Genomic DNA, 20170 nt, shown 5'->3' on the forward strand with positions numbered 1-20170 from the left:
AGCCTGGGTGACAGAGTGAGACTCCGTCTCAAAAAAACAAAACAAAACACCAAAATTTAGCTGAGCATGGTAGCAGGTACCTGTAATCCTAGCTACTTGGGAGGCTGAGGCAGGAGAATTGCTTGAACTCAGGAGGTGGAGGTTGCAGTGAGCCGAGATCTTGCCACTGCATTCCAACCTAGGTGACAGAGTGAGACTCCATCTCAAAAAAAAAAAAAAAAAAAAAAAGTATCAGCTCTTTGAATCTAGGTATAGAGGTTACTCAGTAAGAAGATCATAGTAAATAATTGCCTGTTAGTGCACAAAGCATAAGGCACCCCCTCTTTTCTCTGTGGCCTCTGGGTACATGCAGATTTTAAAGTTTAAAATTCAGCTTACCAACCTTTGTACCATTTGTCAACTGGCAATTAAATGTTAACAGTGAATCCAGGAAAATAGAGGATGCTTCAAAGAAGGAAATGTGAGAGTACACTGCACCCAAGCAGCCTCTGGCCTGAGGAACAAGGAACAGACCCATGTTCTGGCCCTGGTGCGAGTGAATGTTTGGCATAGTCTGTCTGCTGGCAACAACAGAGGTTATTACCTGAAAACTCATTCTGGAGGTGGAGGATGTTGGGGTGACTCATTCCTTTTGGGAGGATGATGAGGTAGGGGAAGGGTGCAGAAAGATCAAAAGGGGGCCCAGGACCATAGGACTGAGAGAAGTGTAGTACATTTTAGGGTCTCCTTATAAGATTAATTATATGGGGTACTACAGCAGAGGGAAAACAAAATATGCAACCAGCATTTCTTCCATTTCTTTGTGCCTACTGTGAGTGGTATTCCTTGTTTGGCATTTTACAAATGTGATTTCATTTAGTTTTTTTTTTTTTTTTTTGAGATGGAGTCTTGCTCTGTCACCCAGGCTAGGGTGCAGTGGCGCGATCTCGGCTCACTGCAACCTCCGCCTCCTGGGTTCAAGTGATTCTCCTGCCTCAGCTTCCTGAGTGGCTGGGATTACAGGCGCACGCCACCACACCTGGCTAATTTTTGTACTTTTAGTAGAGACAGGGTTTCACTAAGTTGGCCAGTATGGTCACGAACTGCTGACCCCAAGTGATCCTCCCGCCTCGGCATCCCAAAGTGCTGGGATTACAGGTGTGAGCCACCACGCCCGGTCCTGGCCTCATTTAGTCTTAATTACCATGTATGGTTACTTATTGTTTAATTATGTCCTACTTTCTCATCTGGAGTCTATTAAATTAGAAAATATTTGTTGTACTCTGAAAAGGAGAGATTAATTGTACATTTCCATTCTAGAGCTTCAGGGAAAACTGGGAATAAAACCAGCCATTTAAATAAAACTCATCTGGATGAATATGATCTGGAAGTATAAAGGTTTTCTTCAAAGCCCTACATCCTCTGCTGTTGAGATTTCTGTCATCTTAGAAGCATAGAAAGTAATTCTGTAGTCCAAATCCCTCATCTAAAAGTTAAGAAAACTGAAGCCCAGAGGAGGTAAAGTACTTGTCCCAGGTCACCCAGCTAGAAAGTGACAGATAGTTGACTAGAAACCTCATTAAAAAGGCCAGGTGCGGTGGCTCGTGCCTGTAAACCCAGCATGTTGGGAGGCCGAGGCTGATGGATCACCTGAGGTCGGGAGTTCGAGACCAGCCTGACCAATGTGGAAAAACCCCGTCTCTACTAAAATTACAAAAACTTAGCTGGACGTGGTGGCACATGCCTGTAATCCCAGCTACTTGGGAGGCTGAGGTAGAAGAATTGCTTGAACTCGGGACGTGGAGGTTGCGGTGAGCCGAGATCGCGCCGTTGCACTCCAGCCTGGGCAAGAGAAAAGAAACCTCATTAAAAAAGAAAGAGAATCAGAAGTACAGCTGAGATTTACTGACTTTTTTTTTTTTTTTTTTTTNCAAAAAAAAAAACCAAAAAAAATCCTCTCTAAAAAAACAGATGTTGTATGAAATATTCTCCAAGGGCTGGAACTTGGGCAAAAATCTGTAAACAATCAAAACACTTGAGTCCACTTCTCACAAATTAAGTTTCACTAGCACACGTCTTGTTTTAATGACAACAGGGAGTGCTCTTGACAGTTCTAGTCTCCTCAACCTCTTCCTCTTCCTAGGCCTTTCTCCTCTGCTTTGCATCCCTGTTCCCAATCACAAGAATAGGACTGATAAATAGAGCTCTGCAATATGGGTTAGGAATACCTACAGTTTAAGACAAGTAACAATTGATGGCAGCAGCAGCCTGTCTGGAGCGGCTACTGCAAAGATGCCAGCTGTAGTGGGGGAGGCAAGGTGAGGGCTGCGTGCTCCGTGGAGCTGGCCGGAGCCCCACCGCCTTCTGAGTTGACTGGGTGGGAGCCCCATGCTTTCAGGCACAACTGCAGCCGCACAGCTGCAACCTCCCAGCCACAGCTGCAGACCTGGACGTCCCTGTGCTCTCGCGGGCCAGGAAGCCCCCTGCCCCGCAAGGCTTGGAAGTGTCTGCTCCCGCTGCCTGGCCTCTCCTTGCTCCTGGAGCCCACTCTGGGGCAGGGCAAAGCTGTGGCTGAGCCCAAGAGCTGTCTAGACCCAGCTGGGTGTGCCTGCGCCTGGGGCGCTGCCGACATGCCAGCCCCCTGCCACCTGGCCCCCTCCAGACTTTGGGCACTGACAAGCACAGGAGGGAGGCTGGCGGCGTGGGGCAGGAGACTCTGAGGGCAGCTCGGTGCGGGCCTGCCGGCAGTCCTCTGCAGAAACAGCCTGGGCGCCGTGGACGACATGATTGATGGTGGCAGGAGGCAGACAGGCTCCTGGGTGGAAAGGGGTGGGTTGAAGCCCCACCTTCAAGTCAGGGAGGCCTGAAGCCCGGGGGCTAGGCTGTCAGTCGTGGGTGAAGCCTGTGGCCCAGAGTGAGAACTTAGGGTGATTTTTCTGGGTCAGCCCATGGCCACCCATGGACCAATCAGCATGCACTTCCTTCTGCGCCTAGCCAGTCACACAGACCCTGGGACTACCGGCTGTGGGAAGGAGCTACCCAATTCAGGTCTCCTCGACTCATCAAGACGACCTGCCTGCGGAAAGGAGCTACCCACTTCAAGTTTCCCGAGAGATGTTCTGTCACTCAGTAAGGCTCCTCTTCGCTTTGCTCACCCTGTAGTTGTCCGCGTGCCTCATTCTTCCTGGATGTGGGACGAGAACTCAGGACCCACTTAATGGCGGGCCTGAAAGAGCAGTAACACAAACAGGGCTGAAACACGCCCTCCTCCCCCCACACCCCCCTGCCCCGACTTGTGCGTGATGTGAAGGAGAGAAGTGCTGTGGCCCTTCAGGGAGCCCAGACCTAGGGGCTCCCTGAGCCAGGGCTGTGACACCCTCTTTGGGGCGCTGCGGTTTCTGGTATCTTCAAACTTCCGGGCACCACTGCATTCTCCTTGTCCAGACACAGGTGCCCACAGCAGAAGCCACTTGTGATTCATCAGATTCAGCTGCAGACTTGCATGGAACCGGCACCTTTGCCGGCACCTGGAGCTGCCCGCCCAGCTGCAGCAGCTGGTGTGTCTGGCTGTGCGCAGTGACCAGACCTTGCATTCGCTCGCCTACACAACCCTCACCGCTCTGTGCCTGGGTCACCCTTGACAGGCGTGGAATCCTGGCTGGTAGCATGAGCTGAGCGCAGCTTGCCAGGCCAAGTCGGTGGAACGAGTCTAGCAAGCCTGATCAAAACTCAGGCAAAGGCACCACTGGTCACAGAGCTTTCTAGCTGGAAAAGCAACACCAGAAGGATCCTGTGACACAATCAACATACTAGGAGATCCCTGCCACCCTGAGAGGCTACAGGAAGCTGCCTCCATCCAGGCCTCTTCACAGAAGGAGAATTGCAGAGATCATAGGATTTTTCTGCTCACAGGAACAGATGGTGTCCGGTCAGGAAGCTAAAACGCTTCAAGGAAAGTGCAATAGGGATTTATAATAGTGATGATCTGAGACTCTGATAATGATTCTGAGATGATTCCCAATTCTATGATGAATCATCTCAGAATGACTCTGAGAGGATGATTCCTGATTCTATGATCATTGAGGTAGATCTCACGGTTGGTGAATCTACTTGGTAAAGCTGAGGCATCACAATACCATCGTTTCTTTCTGAGGTGAAAGCTTTCCCAATACTTTCAAAATAGTCTGCAGGCTGCTCTACCTGTGGAGTAGCCATTCTTTATTCCTTCACTTTCCTAATAAACTTGCTTTCCCAGCTGGGCGTGGTGACTCACGCCTGTAATCCCAACATTTTGGGAGGTGGAGGTGGGCAGATCACTTGAGGTCAGGAGTTCAAGACCAGCCTGGTCAACATGGTGAAATGCCATCTCTACTAAAAATACAAAAATTCGCTGGGTGTGGTGGCGGATGCCTGTAATCCCAGCTACTCAGGGGGCTGAGGCAGGAGAATGGCTTGAATCCGGGAGGTGGAGATTGCAGTGAACCGAGATTGTGCCACTGTACCCCAGCCTGGGTGACAGAGCGAGACTCTGTCTCAAAAACAAAACAAAACAAAAACAAAAACAAAAGAACCAAACTTGCCTTCACTTTAAAAAAATGGTCCACATCTCTTCATTTATGTTCTTCCCTCATAGATAGAATACACACTTATCCTCAGACAGGGATTATGGGTTCTCCCATCCATGCGAGTGACTTAGAGAATGCCAGCCCTTGGCATGACGCCAAAGAGTAGTTGACTCAGTAAGTCCTTTTAGGAAGGTGGAGCTAAGTGTACTTGTGTGGCGGAAAAAGCAGTGTTTTTTTTGTTGTTGTTGTTTTTGGCCAGGCACATTTAGATTCAAATCTCAGTACTGCCAGTTACCAGCTGTGTGATTTTAGACAAGGTACTTGAATTTGAGTGTGATTATGTGTAAAATGAAGTGAATAATAATGGCTTCCTCCTCCTAGGGTTGTAAATACTAAATGATGTTGTAAAGCCCTTTGTAGAGTGCCTAGAATATAATAGGCACCCTCTAAATGTTTGTTCCTTTCTGGCTACCTGGCGATATAAGGATTCCAACTACGTTGGGGTTAGGAAGAACAGCTGCGAATGGCCTAATGGGGCCCTAAAGTTGTTTTATCCTGCCCTTATATACAGGACCATTATCTTATTCATTGACCTTTGGCATGAAGCATTGACCTTCCTCACGAATAATAAATGTGTAATGATTCTTGTTTGCCAACCCATGAGGTATGGCTCAATAGTCATAGAATCAGAAATCATTAGAGTATGGATAATCAGTATTGTAAACCCCGTTGCACTTTCCTGGGAGCATTTTATCTGCCTGGCCAGACACCATGTGAACATGGTTCAATCCAGAACATATCACCTGGATAAATTATTTACAAGTCTGTCTCACTTTAGAAGTGGGACTTATTCATGACCTAAATAGCATTCAACTATAATCTACACTTGCAGTTTTTTTTAAAGAAGCAAGCTTACAGAAAAGATGAAAGGAGAAAATGTTCAAAAGGCCATGATACAAAATATATCAATTCACACAATTTTTCTGTCACCCAGGCTGGAGTGCAGTGGCACAATCTTGGCTCACTGTAACCTCTGCCTCCCGGGTTCAAGCAGTTCTCCTGCTTCAACCTCCCAAGTAGCTAGAATTACAGGTATGCATCACCAGGCCTGGCTAATTTTTGTATTTTCAGTAGAGACAGGGTTTCACCATGTTGGACAGGCTGGTCTCGAACTCCTGACCTCAAGCGATCCACCTGCCTTGGCCTCCCAAAGTGCTGAGATTACAGGCGTAAGCCACCATACCTGGACCTTTGTTCTTTTTATAGATATTTTACAGATACCAGATAGGGGGAAATTGTGCAGTTAAAATGCTTAGAATCTGGACAGGACAGCAGACATAACCATTTCCCAGACTTTCTATTTTTTTTTCTTTTTCTTTTAAAAAAATGTCAGAAACCTATTTCTTGCTAAATTTTCCCAAACTTTCTTTCAATACTTAGTCTCTGAAGCCATGGTTAAAAACAAAAATAGGGCCGGGCGTAATCACAGCACTCTGGGAGGCCGAGGCGGGTGGATCACGAGGTCAGGAGATTGAGACCATCCTGGCTAACACGTTGAAACCCTGTCTCTACTAAAAAATACAAAAAAAATTAGCCGGGCATGGTGGCAGGCGCCTGTAGTCCCAGCTACTCAGGAGGCTGTGGCAAGAGGATCACTGGAGCCCAAGTGATCCAAGCCCTTCCTTCCTTCTGTCCTTCCTTCATTCCTTCCTTCCTTCCTTGCTGGAGTCTCACTCTGTTGCCCAGGCATGGAGTGCAGTGGCGTGATCTCAGCTTACTGTAACCTTCACCTCCTAGGTTCAATTGATTCTCCTGCCTCAGCCTCCCAAGTAGCTGGGATTACAGGCACCTGCCACCACGCCCGGCTAAATGTTTGTATTTTTAGTAGAGATGGGGTTTCACCATATTGCCCAGGCTGGTTTCGAACTCCTGAGTTCAGGCAATCCACCCGCCTTGGCCTCCCAAAGGGCTGGGATTACAAGGCATGAGCCACTGCGCCTGACCTTGTTTTCCTTTTCTTTGGCCATTTCAAACAATGTTGTTTGAAACAACATTCTTGTGTATGTCCTTGTGTACAGGAGCAAGAATTTATAGGGTATTTACCTAAGACTGGAATGCTGGGTCACAGGGTATACACGTGTTCAACTTTGTGAAATAGTGCTAACTTGTTCTCCAAGGTGATCATACCAATTTACAGCCTGCACTAGCAGTGAATGAGAATTCTTGGTGCTCTCTGTTATCACCAATAGTTGATATTTTCAGACCTTTTGGTTTTGCTTATCTGATGGGTATGAAATGGTATCTTATCATGGTTTAAATTTGATTAATGTGATAGTGATCTTTTCATACGTTTATTGGCCATATATTTTTCTTCTTCTGTAAAATTCTAACTTATGACTTTTGTACTTTTTTTCTTTGAGACAGAGTCTCACTCTGTTACCCAGGCTGGAGTGTAATGGCATGATCTCAGCTCCCCACAACCTCTGCCTTCCAGGTGATTCTCCCTGCCTCTCAAGTGATTCTCCTGCCTCAGCCTCCCGAGCAGCTGGGATTACAGGTGCCCGCCACCACACCCAGCTAATTTTTTTGTATTTTTAGTAGAGATGGGGTTTCACCATGTTGACCAGGCTGGTCTTGAACTCCTGAGCTCAGGTGATCTGCCTACTTTGGCCTCCCAAACTGCTGGAATTACAGACGTGAGCCACCGCGCTGGGCTGACTTTTGTCCATTTTGATTGATTTGTTTTCTTTTCTTATTCATTTGTAGTAGCCCTTTTATTTAATTCATTATTCTAATCCCTCCCCTTTTGTTATTTTTGTTACAGACATGTATTGAATCTGTGGCTAGGATACTTTTTTGTCAATAGTGTCTTTGGTCATATGGAAGTCTTTCAATTTAAAGTAGTCAAGTTTGGCCAGGTGCAGTGGCTCATGCCTGTAATCTCAGCACTTGGGAGGTTGAGGTGGGAGGATCCCTTGAGTCCAGGAGTTTGAGACCAGCCTGGGCAACATGGCAGACCCTGTCTCTACTAAAAATTTAAAAAATGAGTTGGGTGTGGTGGTGCACACATGTGGTCCCAGCTACTCAGCAGGCTGAGGTGGGAGGATTCCTTGAATCCAGGAAGTTGAGGATGCAGTGACCTGTGATACTGCCACTGCACTCCAACCTGGGCAAAAGAGTGAGACCCTGTCTCAAAAAAAAAAAAAAAAAGTCAAATTTATCAATGCATTTTAAACTGAGACTATGTTATTGGGTACAAGCAAGTTCAAAGTTTTTATATTATGTCACCCAGCTGGAGTACAGTGGCACAATTCCAGCTCACTGCAACGTCAGCCTCCCAGGTTCAAGCGATTCTCCTGCCTCAGCCCCTGAGTAGCTGGGATTACAGGCGCCTGTCACCACGCCCAGCAACGTTTTTGTATTTTTATAGAGATGGGTTTCACTATGTTGGCCAGGCTGGTCTTGAATTCCTGACCTCATGATCTGCCTGCCTTGGCCTCCCAAAGTGCTGGGATTACAGGCATGAGCCACCGTGCCCGGCCAATACACCTTTATTTTTGTAAGTATTTACCTGATAAGCCTTTTTCCTAATCTTTACTTTCAGTCTTACTGTATCTTTATTTCAGTGCCATACCAAGGACAAGACAGCAGGAATGGTCCACTCCAGTTGCAGACAATAATGACCCTGTAGCTCCAGCATCAGCTCACCATTCTGATTTTGAATTTCATGCTTATTACTGTCCTGTCATCACCTACTGTTTCCATGGTAGACTGGACTAAGAGATGGGTAAGAATGATACATGTGTAAGGATGTAACCAATAAATGAGACAGACTCACATCCACCTGAAAGGACACAATGAAATAGTAGTAAGAAGTCCAGAATCGATTTTTGCCAAAGTACAGTGGAAAGAAGTGGAAATAAAGTTTCCTTATTTACTGGCTTTAGATAGAGAAAAGAGTCCTAGATTACGAAAATTAAATGCAGACATAGGGTTCTGAGATGATAATTTTCAAGTCATTTTATTTGCAATGTTGGTGGGGAGCCTGTCAATTAAGTTAGAACTATCTGTCATTCATTACTTTATAATTTACCAGAGTAAAAATAAATGTAGAATACACTTGTCCCCATGGGGCGACAAACCAAAAAGGGAGAAATATTGTCTGAAGGCTTGGAAAATGCTGAATACGTACATGAAAGGGAACTTGAATATTCCAATTTGAGGCCCCGTGATCATCTAGGTTTCTAGATGATTTCTCATTTCCAAGTTTGAGTCCTCTGACTTCAGAATCCCCTGATTCCACCACTGATTGCTGTTATCAATGACTGGGGTCATGAGCCTACTTTCAAATCTACCTCATTATCAGTTTTTCACAGCAAGTCTCGGGTGCAGGACTGCGCCCTCTGGTGGAGAAGAACACAACTAACTACACATCCGATAACAGCCATTACTTTTTTTTGTTTGGTCATTACTTTCAGTGGCAAAAACTGCAATTATTTTTGCACCAACCTAATATTTGGTAGATGTGTGCTAGCTATCAATTGCTGGCCATTTGACTTTTTGGAGAGTTACTTAATGTCTCTAAACCACAATTTCCTTATCTATAAAATGGTAGTACTGACCTCATACAGTTGTTGTATTAAATAAGATTAGTGCTTATTTAAGGAGTTAGTGCTCAATAAACAATACTATCCATACTATTATTTGGTCAGTTTTTTTTTTTTTTAGACAGAATCTTGCTCTGTCACCTAGTCTGGAGTGCAGTAGCACAATCTTGGCTCACTGCAACCTCTGCCTCCCAGGTTCAAGCAATTCTCCTGTCTCAGCCTCCCAAGTAGCTGGGACTACAGGCGTGTGCCACCACACTCAGCTAATTTTTGTATTTTTGGTAGAGATGGGGTTTCATCCTGTTGGCCAGGCTGGTCTCAAACTCCTGACCTCAAGTGATCCACCCGTCTTGGCCCCCTAAAGTGCTGGGATTACAGGAATAAGCCACTGTGCCTGGCCCAATCCTGTAATTTTTACCCTGGCAGATTTTTACTAATTATGTTAAACAACAATACAGAAATTCAATAGGAACCCCTTTTACAAATACCAACTAGTGCCTGGGCGTGCGCGGTGGCTCATACCTGTAATCCCAGCACTTCGGGAGGCTGAGGCAGGTGAATCACTTGAGGTCCGCAGTTCAAGACCAGCTCGGCCAATATGGTAAAACCCCATCTCTACTAAAAATATAAAAGTTAGCCGGGCGTGGTGGTGGGTGCCTGTAATCCCAGTTACTTGGGAGGCTGAAGCAGGAGAATCACTTGAACTCAGGAGCCGGAGGTTGCAGTGAGCCGAGATTGTGCCATCGCACTGCAGCCTGGGCAACAAGAGTGAAACTCCGTCTCAAAACAACAACGACAACAACAAAACAAACCAACTAGTAAGAGTTGCTTCTGGTGATATTCTTTATGACTTTGCTGACCCCAAATGTAACCAGCCCTATCACCTTTCACTTGAAAAATTCATTACTTTTAACCAAAAGGCCTTGGGACTAACCCAGTCATCAGCAATGGAGGATTCCAATATTGGTGCCTTCAACCGTCAGTATTTTTCTTGTATTCTGACTTCTTCTTGCCTAGTGGTTCACGAGTTAGATATCTAAGCCCTGGAACAGGACAGAAAGGTACATCAGGGGCTGGCACTCTGGTGGGAGGTGATATATGGACCTATGGCCCCTGCTCTGATGAAATCTGACAATTTCTTTGTGTGTGGGAGGGGTAAGGGAAATCAGATAAATCTGTCTTCTAGCTGAATAGGAGGGCTATCACTCAAAATGAGCTCTGACCTCTTGGTTAGTCCAAGCTCTTGGTTCTTGGTCTCACTGGTCAATCCAACCATGAATCAGGGCCGAGATTAGGAAGAGGCAAGTGAGACATTCACCTGTGCAGAATTTAAAGGGGTGCAAAACCCCCAATAATCAAGATAAATAATATTTCAATGGAATATTAGAAAAATCAAATTTGCATTCAAGGCAAATGCCTCACTTGCCACATCCTGGTCCTGACCCTGGCCCTGCTTGATATAACTGCTTCTATAATTAGTCACAAGTGAAGGGAAGTAAGTAGTGAGATCAGTTATAGGCTGGGCATCAGACATCAGTAACAATCAGGGATTGCTCAATCCTCAATCTCCCAAGTGCCATGAGAGGCAAGGAGTTGAGATGATCATGGAATAGAGGATTGGGGTGGGAGGGTATGGAATAATATGCACCTGTTCTGTACATCTACTAACATTTACCCAATGTCTGGACTGAGAAGCGGAGTTATTTTTTCTCATTACAATGTCGGGGTGGACATCCTCCCCCAGGCACATGGAATGGCATATGGCAGCATCCTGCATTTGTGTTTGTAGAATACGTGCCTTAAACAGCCTTGGAGGACTACTACTCTGGTTTAGGGCTGCAAACCACTGTGTCATTGAAGGAACTGGCAATATTTAACTGAACTCAAGAAGATGGAAGGAAAGGAGTGGCAAAGATTTAAACTTGAAGGCTTGTACAAGAAAGTGGGACTAGGCCAGGCGTGGTGGCTCATGCCTGTAATCCCAGCACTTTGGGAGGCTGAGGCGGGTGGATCAGAAGGTCAGGAGATCGAGACCATCTTGGCTAACATGGTGAAACCCCATCTCTACTGAAAATACAAAAAATTAGCTGGGCATGGTGGCATGCACCTGTAGTCCCAGCTACTCGGGAGGTGGAGCCAGGAGAAGGAGAATCGCTTGAACTCGGGAGGCGGAGGTTGCAGTGAGCCGGATCGCGCACTGCCACTCCAGCCTGGGCAACAGAGCAAGACTCCATCTCAAAAAAAAAAAAAAGAAAGGAAAGAAAGTGGGATAACTTAGACTTATCGTTGCCATATCAGGGTAGTTCCAGGAAGCAGATATTAGCTCCATGTAAAAGAAAAATGTTTAATAACAAGAATGGGAAGCTTCTGGAAAAAGGGTTACAAAAAGGCATTCTACTTTATGGGCAGATTTGCTAACCTCGTTTTTTTTTTTTTTTTTTTTTTTTTTTTGAACGTCTCGCTCTGTTGCCCAGGCTGGAATGCAGTGGTATGATCACAGAGCACTGTAGCCTCAACCTCTGGCTCAAAGTGATCCTCCCTCACCTTCAGCCTTTCGAGTAGTTGGGACCCCAGGTACGCACCACCACACCCGGCTATTTTATTTTATTTTGTGTTGTAGAAACAGGGTCTCACTATATTACCCAGGCTGGTCTCAAACTCCTGAGATCCAGTGATCCTCCCACCTTGGCTTCCCAAAGTGCTGGGATTACAGGCGTGAGCCACCACACCCAGTCTGAACCTGTTCTTATAGGGTTGTTGTCAATTCCAATATTCTATTCTTTTTTCTAGATTGGCTGCCAGGAAACGTTTGACTCTTATTATATTACTATAAGCATCTTAGGTCACTTCCGTAAAAATAGCCCTCAGAGTCAGAGGGGAGAGCAGTGTGGAATTTTCTGATTCATCTCTGCCTCAAATCATAAAAAAACTTGCTTAACTGATTATTGTAAAAAGTTTGATTCTTTTTTCTTTCTTTTTGTACTGTATCTTTCTTTTCTAAAAGTTGCAGCTTGATTTACCAATTGGAAAACATGTTCTCTTTTCTCAGAACATGTGCTTAGCCATGCAAATTGCTGTTGTGTATATTCATAGCCCTTGAGAGATGGTGTAGGGGGCTGAAAAATATCTTGGCTGGCTTTTAGGAGCCTTGGATTATAGTTCTGGCTCTGCCACTATGGCCTTAGGCAAGTCTTTTAAGTTCACTAAGTCATATTTTCCTTAAAAACATTGTTTGTTTGGTTTTTGAGATGCAGTCTCGCTTTATCGCCCAGGCTGGAATGCTATCACAGTTCACTGCAGCTTGGACCTCCTGGGCTCAAGTGACCCTCCTGTCTCAGCCTTTCAAGTAGCTGGGACCACAGGCATGGGCCACCATGCCTGGCTAATTTTTGTATTTTTTGTAGAGACAAGGTCTCATTATGTTGCCCAGGCTGGTCTTGAACTCTTGGGCTCAAGTGATCCTCCCGCCTTGGCCTTCCAAATTGTTGGGATTATAGGTGTGAGCCACCATGCCCAGGCTCATTGTTAAAAAAGTTGTAAAAAATTTACAAAAACATTTGTATATGAGGAGAGGAGAGAAGGAATAGGATAGTTTTCCAGGTCCCTCAGAGCTCTGAAATGTAAAGTTTGCATCATCACTGAGCTGAGTCCAGCAAAATTGTTTCATGTCTTGATCTCACTTCTTTCCTCACCTCCACCCCCAATCAAATGATGATAGACGGTACGGGGTCAGATAATCAGGTAATGTTACATGACATTTCAGAAAACCACTTTTTTACTTTTTTTTGAGAAGGAGTCTCACTCTGTTGCCCAGGTTGGAGTGCAGTGGCACAATCTAGGCTCACTGCAACCTCCGCCTCCCAGGTTCAAGCAGTTTTCATGCCTCAGCCTCCCAAGTAGCTGGGATTACCGGCATGCACCACCACGCCTGGCTAATTTTTTGTTGTTGTTGTATTTTTAGTAGAGACGGAGTTTCGCCATGTTGGCCAGGCTGGTCTTGACCACCTGGCCTCAGCTGATCTATCCATCTAGGCCTCCCAAAGTTCTGGAATTACAAGCATCAGCTACTGCGGCTGCCTGAGAAAACCACATTTTAAAAATGGACTTGATGGTAGTCTCCTGAGCTACTAGGCACAACTGTATATGGAGCAATTTTTTTTATTTTTTATTTTTTTGAGACCAAGTTTTGCTCTTGTTGCCCAGGCTGGAGTGCAATGGTGCGATCTTGGCTCACCGCAACCTCCGCCTCCCGGGTTTAAGTGATTCTCCTGCCTCAGCCTCCCGAGTAGCTGGGATTACAGGCATGTGACACCACACCCAGCTAATTTTGTATTTTTAGTAGAGATGGAGTTTCTCCATGTTGGTCAGGCTGATTTCGAACTCCCGACCTCAGGTGATCCGCTCGCCTTGGCCTCCCAAACTGTTGGGATTACAGGCGTGAGCCACTGCGCCCGGCCAGCAATATTGTTTTAACTGGGTTTTAATCCAGTAGACATTTACATTAATTGCTCATTTGCTGTCCTTTTCTGAACTGGCAGTCTGCATGTTGACTTGGCAACTGGCCCCCAAGCACAGGGCTTCAGTGTATCTGGGAGTGCAGTTATGCCTGCTGTGTTTGCAATTAGACTTTAGGGACACTCATAGCTTCAGGGACTTGCACCAGTGCCTTCCCCAGGTTCTCAGGCCTCCTGGGCTCAACAGCATGGACTCCCACTTACGAAGGTTCATGTGGTTACTGCCACCTTCGAATGTCCAACCTACCATCAGAGACCAGTGCCAAGTCCCCTGACATGGCACTCTTCTTCAAGGAGACCCACAAGCTAATTGGCAAGTTGATGACATTGGACCATATTACTTTAGAAGGGCCAGCGATTTTTAAAAAATATTTATTTATTTATTTATTTATTTATTTATTTATTGAGACTGAATCTCCTCTACCACCCAGACTGGAGTACAGTGGCCCGATCTTGCTTCACTGCAACCTCCACCTCCTGGGTTCAAGTGATTCTCCTGTCTCATCCTCCTGAGTAGCTGGGATTACAGGTACACGCTACCATGACCGGCTAATTTTTGTATTTTTATAGAGATGGGGTTTCACCAGTTGACCAGGCTGGTCTTGAACTCCTGACCTCAACTGATCCACCTGCCTTGATTACAGGCATGAGCCACTGCACCTGAGAAGGGCCAGAGATTTGCTGTCACAGGAATCAGTATTTTCTCTAAGTATGACTGCCTTTCCTACCTGTAGGGCCTCATTTACCATGATTATCCTGGGGTTTTTGGAATGCCTGATCCACAGGCCTGTATTCTCACACGAGATGGCATCTGAGGAGACCTGCTTCATCATGAAGGAGGAGTGGGAGCAGGTCCTGACAAATAGGATTCATCGTTCATATCATATACCACAGCCTCCACAAGTAGCCATCCTAACAGAGCATTTGAATGATCTGCTGAAGGTGTAACTGAAGTGCCAACTTGGAGACAAGACTCTGCAAGCATGGGGTACCATCCTCCAGGATGAAATATAGGCACTATATTCATGTTCTATTGCTAGGTAACAAATTAACACAAATTTAGTGGCATAAACAACACATGTTTATTACCTTAGAGTTTCTGTGGGTCAAGAGTCTGGGCATAGCTTAGCCGAGTCCTCTGTTCAGGGTCTCTAAGGCTGAAATCGAGGTGTCAGCTGGGGCTGGGGTCTGTCTTCTAAGTTCATTTGGTTGTTGGCGGAATTCATTTTCTTGCAGTTGTATAACTTCTTTCTTCTTCAAGGCCAGCAAGAGAATTTTTTTTTTTTTTTTTTTTTTTTTTTTTTTTTTTTGAGACAGAGTCTCACTCTGTCACCCGGTCTGGAGTGCAGTGGTGTGATTTCGGCCCACTGCAACCTCCGCCTCCCGGGTTCAAGTGATTCTCATGCCTCAGCCTCCCGAGTAGCTGGGACTACAAGCGCGTGCCACCATGCCTGGCTAAGTTTTGTATTTTTAGTAGAGATGGGGTTTTGCCACTCTGGCCAGGCTACTCTTGAACTCCTGGCCTCAAGTGATCTGCCCACCTCAGCCTCCCAAAGTGCTGCGATTACAGGCTTGAGCCACCGCACCTGGCCTCCAATTACCATCATTTCTAATGGCCCACAGGGGACTCATGTTTCCTGAATTTGCAACTGTGGGCTCTGCAGGGTTCAAGGTTCTGTTCTGCAAAGGGGCACATTCTTGCCAGTGGACACAAGTGTGGGTGTGGCCAGGCCTTTGGACTTCTTGTGGCCAAGGATTCAGCACCTTGGCAGGGATACTTGCTCTCAATCAGCAGGAAGAGGCTGCTGTTGTACAACGAGGCAGAGAGGAATGTGTGTGGAACTTGGGTGATCAATCTAGTTGGGCACTTCTTGGTATTCCTTTGCCTGGTTGTGACTGCGATTGGACAAGTGCAGCAACCCTGGTGTGAAATGGGTATGATTACCAGGGGCTCAGACCTCACAGGAATGAGGGTTTGGGTTACACCATCAGGAAAGCTAGAGGTGAGGGGCATTTAGAATACATGGTAGAGGAGAGACAAGATGAGAACCAACTGTGACTCCAATACCAACTGTAGTGACAGGGGCTGTAGTTAGTCCTACTAACCTCCCTCTTCTGAGTTACCCTTCAGGAAGAGAGACCCATGGGAACCATGGAGGAGTTCCCTGAATGTGTATGGAGAAATCGATCTGTGCAGTGCAAGGGGTGACCCGTGCTAGCCGTGGAGGTGTCCCACTCAGATCTCCCTTCAGCAGAGAACCTGCCACAAGGGGTAGAGTTAGCGGACAGCCATCAGGATCTGCCTCAGCTTTCAAGCTGAGGCTACGTGCTTCCCAGACAGCCTCAAACCAAAGGCCAGGCACTGCCGTGGTACAAGGGCTCACCATTTCTGGCCAGCACAGGACTCTTCAGGAGGGCAATCTTTGCACCAGCATTCCCTGTTTCGCAGGCCTAGGCTTTCTCAGAGCTGCACTGCAGTCCAAGGCTCCTCCTACCCAAATATCTTTCCTGGCCCCTCTCCTTTCTCAGATTTTAGTCCTGAGAACATCGTGAACTAAAAGTATTCCCTGTCTGGTCCTGTTCCCTCTCCCTTTTATGTTTTATAGGCATTGCCCCCAATAAACCTTTTGTACATCTGACTCTATATCCCTATATTATTGAAAGAGACAGCTTTATTGAAGGTGACACCTGAAATGCAGATGTCCTGTTCTTACAAATACCCTCTGACCCTATGTTACTAATGGTATTACATGTTTTCAATGTTTGCCTTTTTCTTTCTTTCCTTTTTTTTTTGGAGATGGAGTTTTGCTTCATCACCCAGGCTGGAGCGCAGTGACGCGATCTCGACTCACTGCAACCTCTGCCTCCCAGGTTCAAGCAATTCTCCTGCCTCAGTCACCCAAGCAGCTGGGACTACAGGCATGTGCCACCACGGCCGGCTAATTTTTGTATTTTTAGCAGAGACAGGGTTTCACCATGTTGACCAGGCTGGTCTCGAACTTCGGACCTCAGGTGATCTACCCTCCTCGGCCTCCCAAAGTGCTAGGATTACAGGCGTGAGCCAATGTGCCTGGCCATGTTTGCCATTTTAAGCAAGAGAAAATGTTAGCGGGAAAAGCATTTTTTTGTTTTTTGAGACCAAATTTTGCTCTCGTTACCCAGGCTGGAGTGCAAAGGCGTGGTCTCGGCTCACTGCAACCTCTGCCTCCGGGGTTCAAGCAATTCTCCTGCCTCAGCCTCCTGAGGAGCTGGTACTACATGTGCATGCCACCATGCCCAGCTAATTTTGGATTTTTTGTAGAGACAGGGTTTCACCATATTGGCCAGGCTGGTCTCGAACTCCTGACCTTGTGATCCATTGGCCTCGGCCTCACAAAGTGCTGAGATTACAGCCGTGAGCCACGGTGTCCAGCTGGAAAATACTTTTACATTGTTTCCTTCTCCCCTCCTAACTTTATTATTACTATTATTATTTATATTTTGAGATGGAGTCTCCCTCTGTTGCTCAGGCTCTGAGTGCAGTGGCATGATCTTGGCTCACTGCAACCTCTGCCTCCCGGGTTCAAGCAATTCTCCTGCCTCAGCCTCCCAAGTAGCAGGGAGTACAGACACATGACAGCATGCCCTGCTCATTTTTTGTACTTTTAGTAAAGATGGGGTTTTGCCATGTTGGCCAGGCGGGTCTTAAACTCCTGACCTCAGGTGATCTGCCTGCCTCAAGCTTCAAAGTGCTGGGATTACAGGCATGAGCCACCGTACCTGGCCCTCCCCCCCTAACCTTATTGTGGATCCTTTTGTATAATCTGAATAATTCGGGAAATAAGATATGTTTTTAAAAAGTTTCTCTGTCCTATTGAAATCATAGTTTGAATCACTTTGTATGAAAGTTGATGACAGTTTTCCAGGAACATTTTCTACCTAAATCAGATATCTAAAAGTATATATTGTTCAGCAGCCCAAAGAAAGATGGTAACTGGATATTTTTCACTCATAATACTAGCTTGAACTGACAATGCCATTGGCCAGGTTTGGTGGCTCACGCCTGTAATCCCAGCACTTTGGGAGGCTGAGGCGGGTGGATCATGAGGTCAGGAATTCAAGACCAGCCTGGCTAACATGGTGAAACCCCATCTCTTCTAAAACACAAAATTAGCTGGGCGTGGCGGCGCATGCCTGTAATCCCAGCTACTCGGGAGGCTGAGGCAGGAGAATCCCTTGAACCCAGGAGGTGGAGGTTGCAGTGAGCCGAGACTGTGGCACTGCACTCCAGCCTGGCAACACAGCAAGACTCTCTCAAAAAAAAGAACTGACAATGCCTTGTTAGGTTTTATTGTTTGATTTAAACAATTTTTTTTTTTAAGACTTGGGGTCTTGCTATGTTGACCAGGCTGGTCTTGAGCTCCTGTTCTTAAGCGATCTCCTCCCACCTCAGCCTCCCAAAGTGCTGCGATACTGCTTTCCAGCCTTGTTATTTGATTTTATTGTTTTACTTGTAATAATGACATTAAAAATAATATCTTATGTATCTGTCAGTGCATGATTAGGTAACTTTTAATTACACAATTGATACCATCTCTGTTACCCTGAGACCATATTAAAATAGAACTAATAGGACATAACAGGAAACAAAAACGTTGGGTAGAGAACCTGTTACTTAAGGACAGTGATTCTCACCACTATACAATTGTTGTACGTTTCCTGTTCTGATTTTGTGACCATTTCCCCTTCCTTCCCTGCTATCCAAAACGTGGTATAGCATATATGCTTGACAATAACGACGACAACAACAACACACACAGAAATCAGAGTTGCTAAGCTGTTTTAAGAATTTTATGCATGCTGCCAATTGAGATAGTTAGAGACTCGTGGATGAATGCTAGGCAGGCTGGGTCTAGCAGGGGGTTCCCTGAAGTTAGAACTAAGGTAGGTGGGCTAAGTGATGTGATCATTTTTTTCCCTCTTTAACCTCTGTAGTGGACATCTATGTGGTTGGCTGCTCCGTACTCCTCTTCTTTTCTTTCCTTTTTTTTTTTTTCTTTTTTGAGATGGAGTCTCTGTTGCCCAGGCTGGAGTGCAGTGGCGTGATCTCAGCTCAGTGCAACCTCCGCCTCCCAGGTTGAAGTGATTCTCCTGCTTCAGCCTCCCGAGTAGCTGGGACTACAGGTGCCCACCACCACAGTCAGCTAATTTTTGTATTTTTAGTAGAGACAGGGGTCTCACCATGTTGGCCAGCCCGGTATTGAACTCCTGACATCAGGTGATCCAGTTGCCTCAACCTCCCAAAGTTCTGGGATTACAGACGTGAGCCACCGCACCTGGCCTCCATACTCCTTTTCTAAGAAGGTGCTCTGTGTCCCCATCTGTACAGTGACTTATGGAAATAGCCGTGTTAGTAGACTGTGACCCAGTACCTGGCCATGAGTCTGGGTGAGGTGATTCCTGGTAAGTCAGGGCAAGGGTTCCTTACCCCGATGCCACAGTTGGCTAGTCCAGGAATGTGTACCTGATCCAAATTGAACCAATGAATCTCTTCTCAGAATTTTTTGTACTTGGGCTGTAGAAATTTGGGTCAGTCTGTATGTGTGTGGCTGTTGTTGTAAGATGTAAAGTTCAGGAGCTTCTATTGCCATATGGAGAATGCCATTACATAGAGTGAAAAATGAATGAAGCCAGTATGCAAAGGAAAGCAAAGATAAGCAATAGAGAGAAGGCATCTGCATGGCATTAAGTCCCTGGTTTCAGCTGTTCCGGCCAACATCGATGGTGTTTATTATATTGATGAGAATGTGTCTTTGTAATTTGGAAATTGATGGAAGGTGACTTGATTGCAGGAAAAACTATAAACTGTACCTACCTATTATACCATTTATAAAAAATTCTCTCTTGTACTTGTTTTTTCTCCCTGAGCCTCCTATTGCTTCAAAGAAAAGTTCAAGTAAAAGAAGAACAAAATAGTATAATTCAATACAATATTTATTGCCCTCTGTGTTAGGTGTGGTAGAGTATAAAGAAATACGGCTGACACAAAACCAACAAGACAATCACTGAAAAGGTACAGACAATGTGAACAAAAATGAAAGAGAGATCCTTGTAGGCTAAAAGGGGTGTCTTCCAGATGTGAGATTGATAAAAGCAGGGAAAATTTGGTAGAAAGAGAAAGCCGAAGACCATGCTCCATGTGTAACTCATGAAGTGATTCAAAACAGAAAGCTAGCTTAATTCAAATCAATACATTTGTACTAAGTATGGGGTATTGTGAAAAAGCATGTGGCCCTTGCCTTTTAGGAAATTGCCATCTTTAGAGGCAAAGTAAGACTTGCTTAACTTGCTTATATTCTCAAAAAGATCCCACTAATTACCTATTTCTCCTTTAAACCGCCTTACCATATTTGAAATCATGTTGGCCGGCGCAGGTGGCTCACGCCTGTAATCCAGCAACTTTGGTGAGGGTCCGAGGCGGGTGGATCACCTGAGGTCGGGAGTTCAAGACCAGCCTGACCAACAT

This window comes from Rhinopithecus bieti, unplaced genomic scaffold (genome assembly GCF_001698545.2).
Source record: "Rhinopithecus bieti isolate Rb0 unplaced genomic scaffold, ASM169854v2 scaffold_31140, whole genome shotgun sequence".
NCBI lineage: Eukaryota > Metazoa > Chordata > Mammalia > Primates > Cercopithecidae > Rhinopithecus > Rhinopithecus bieti.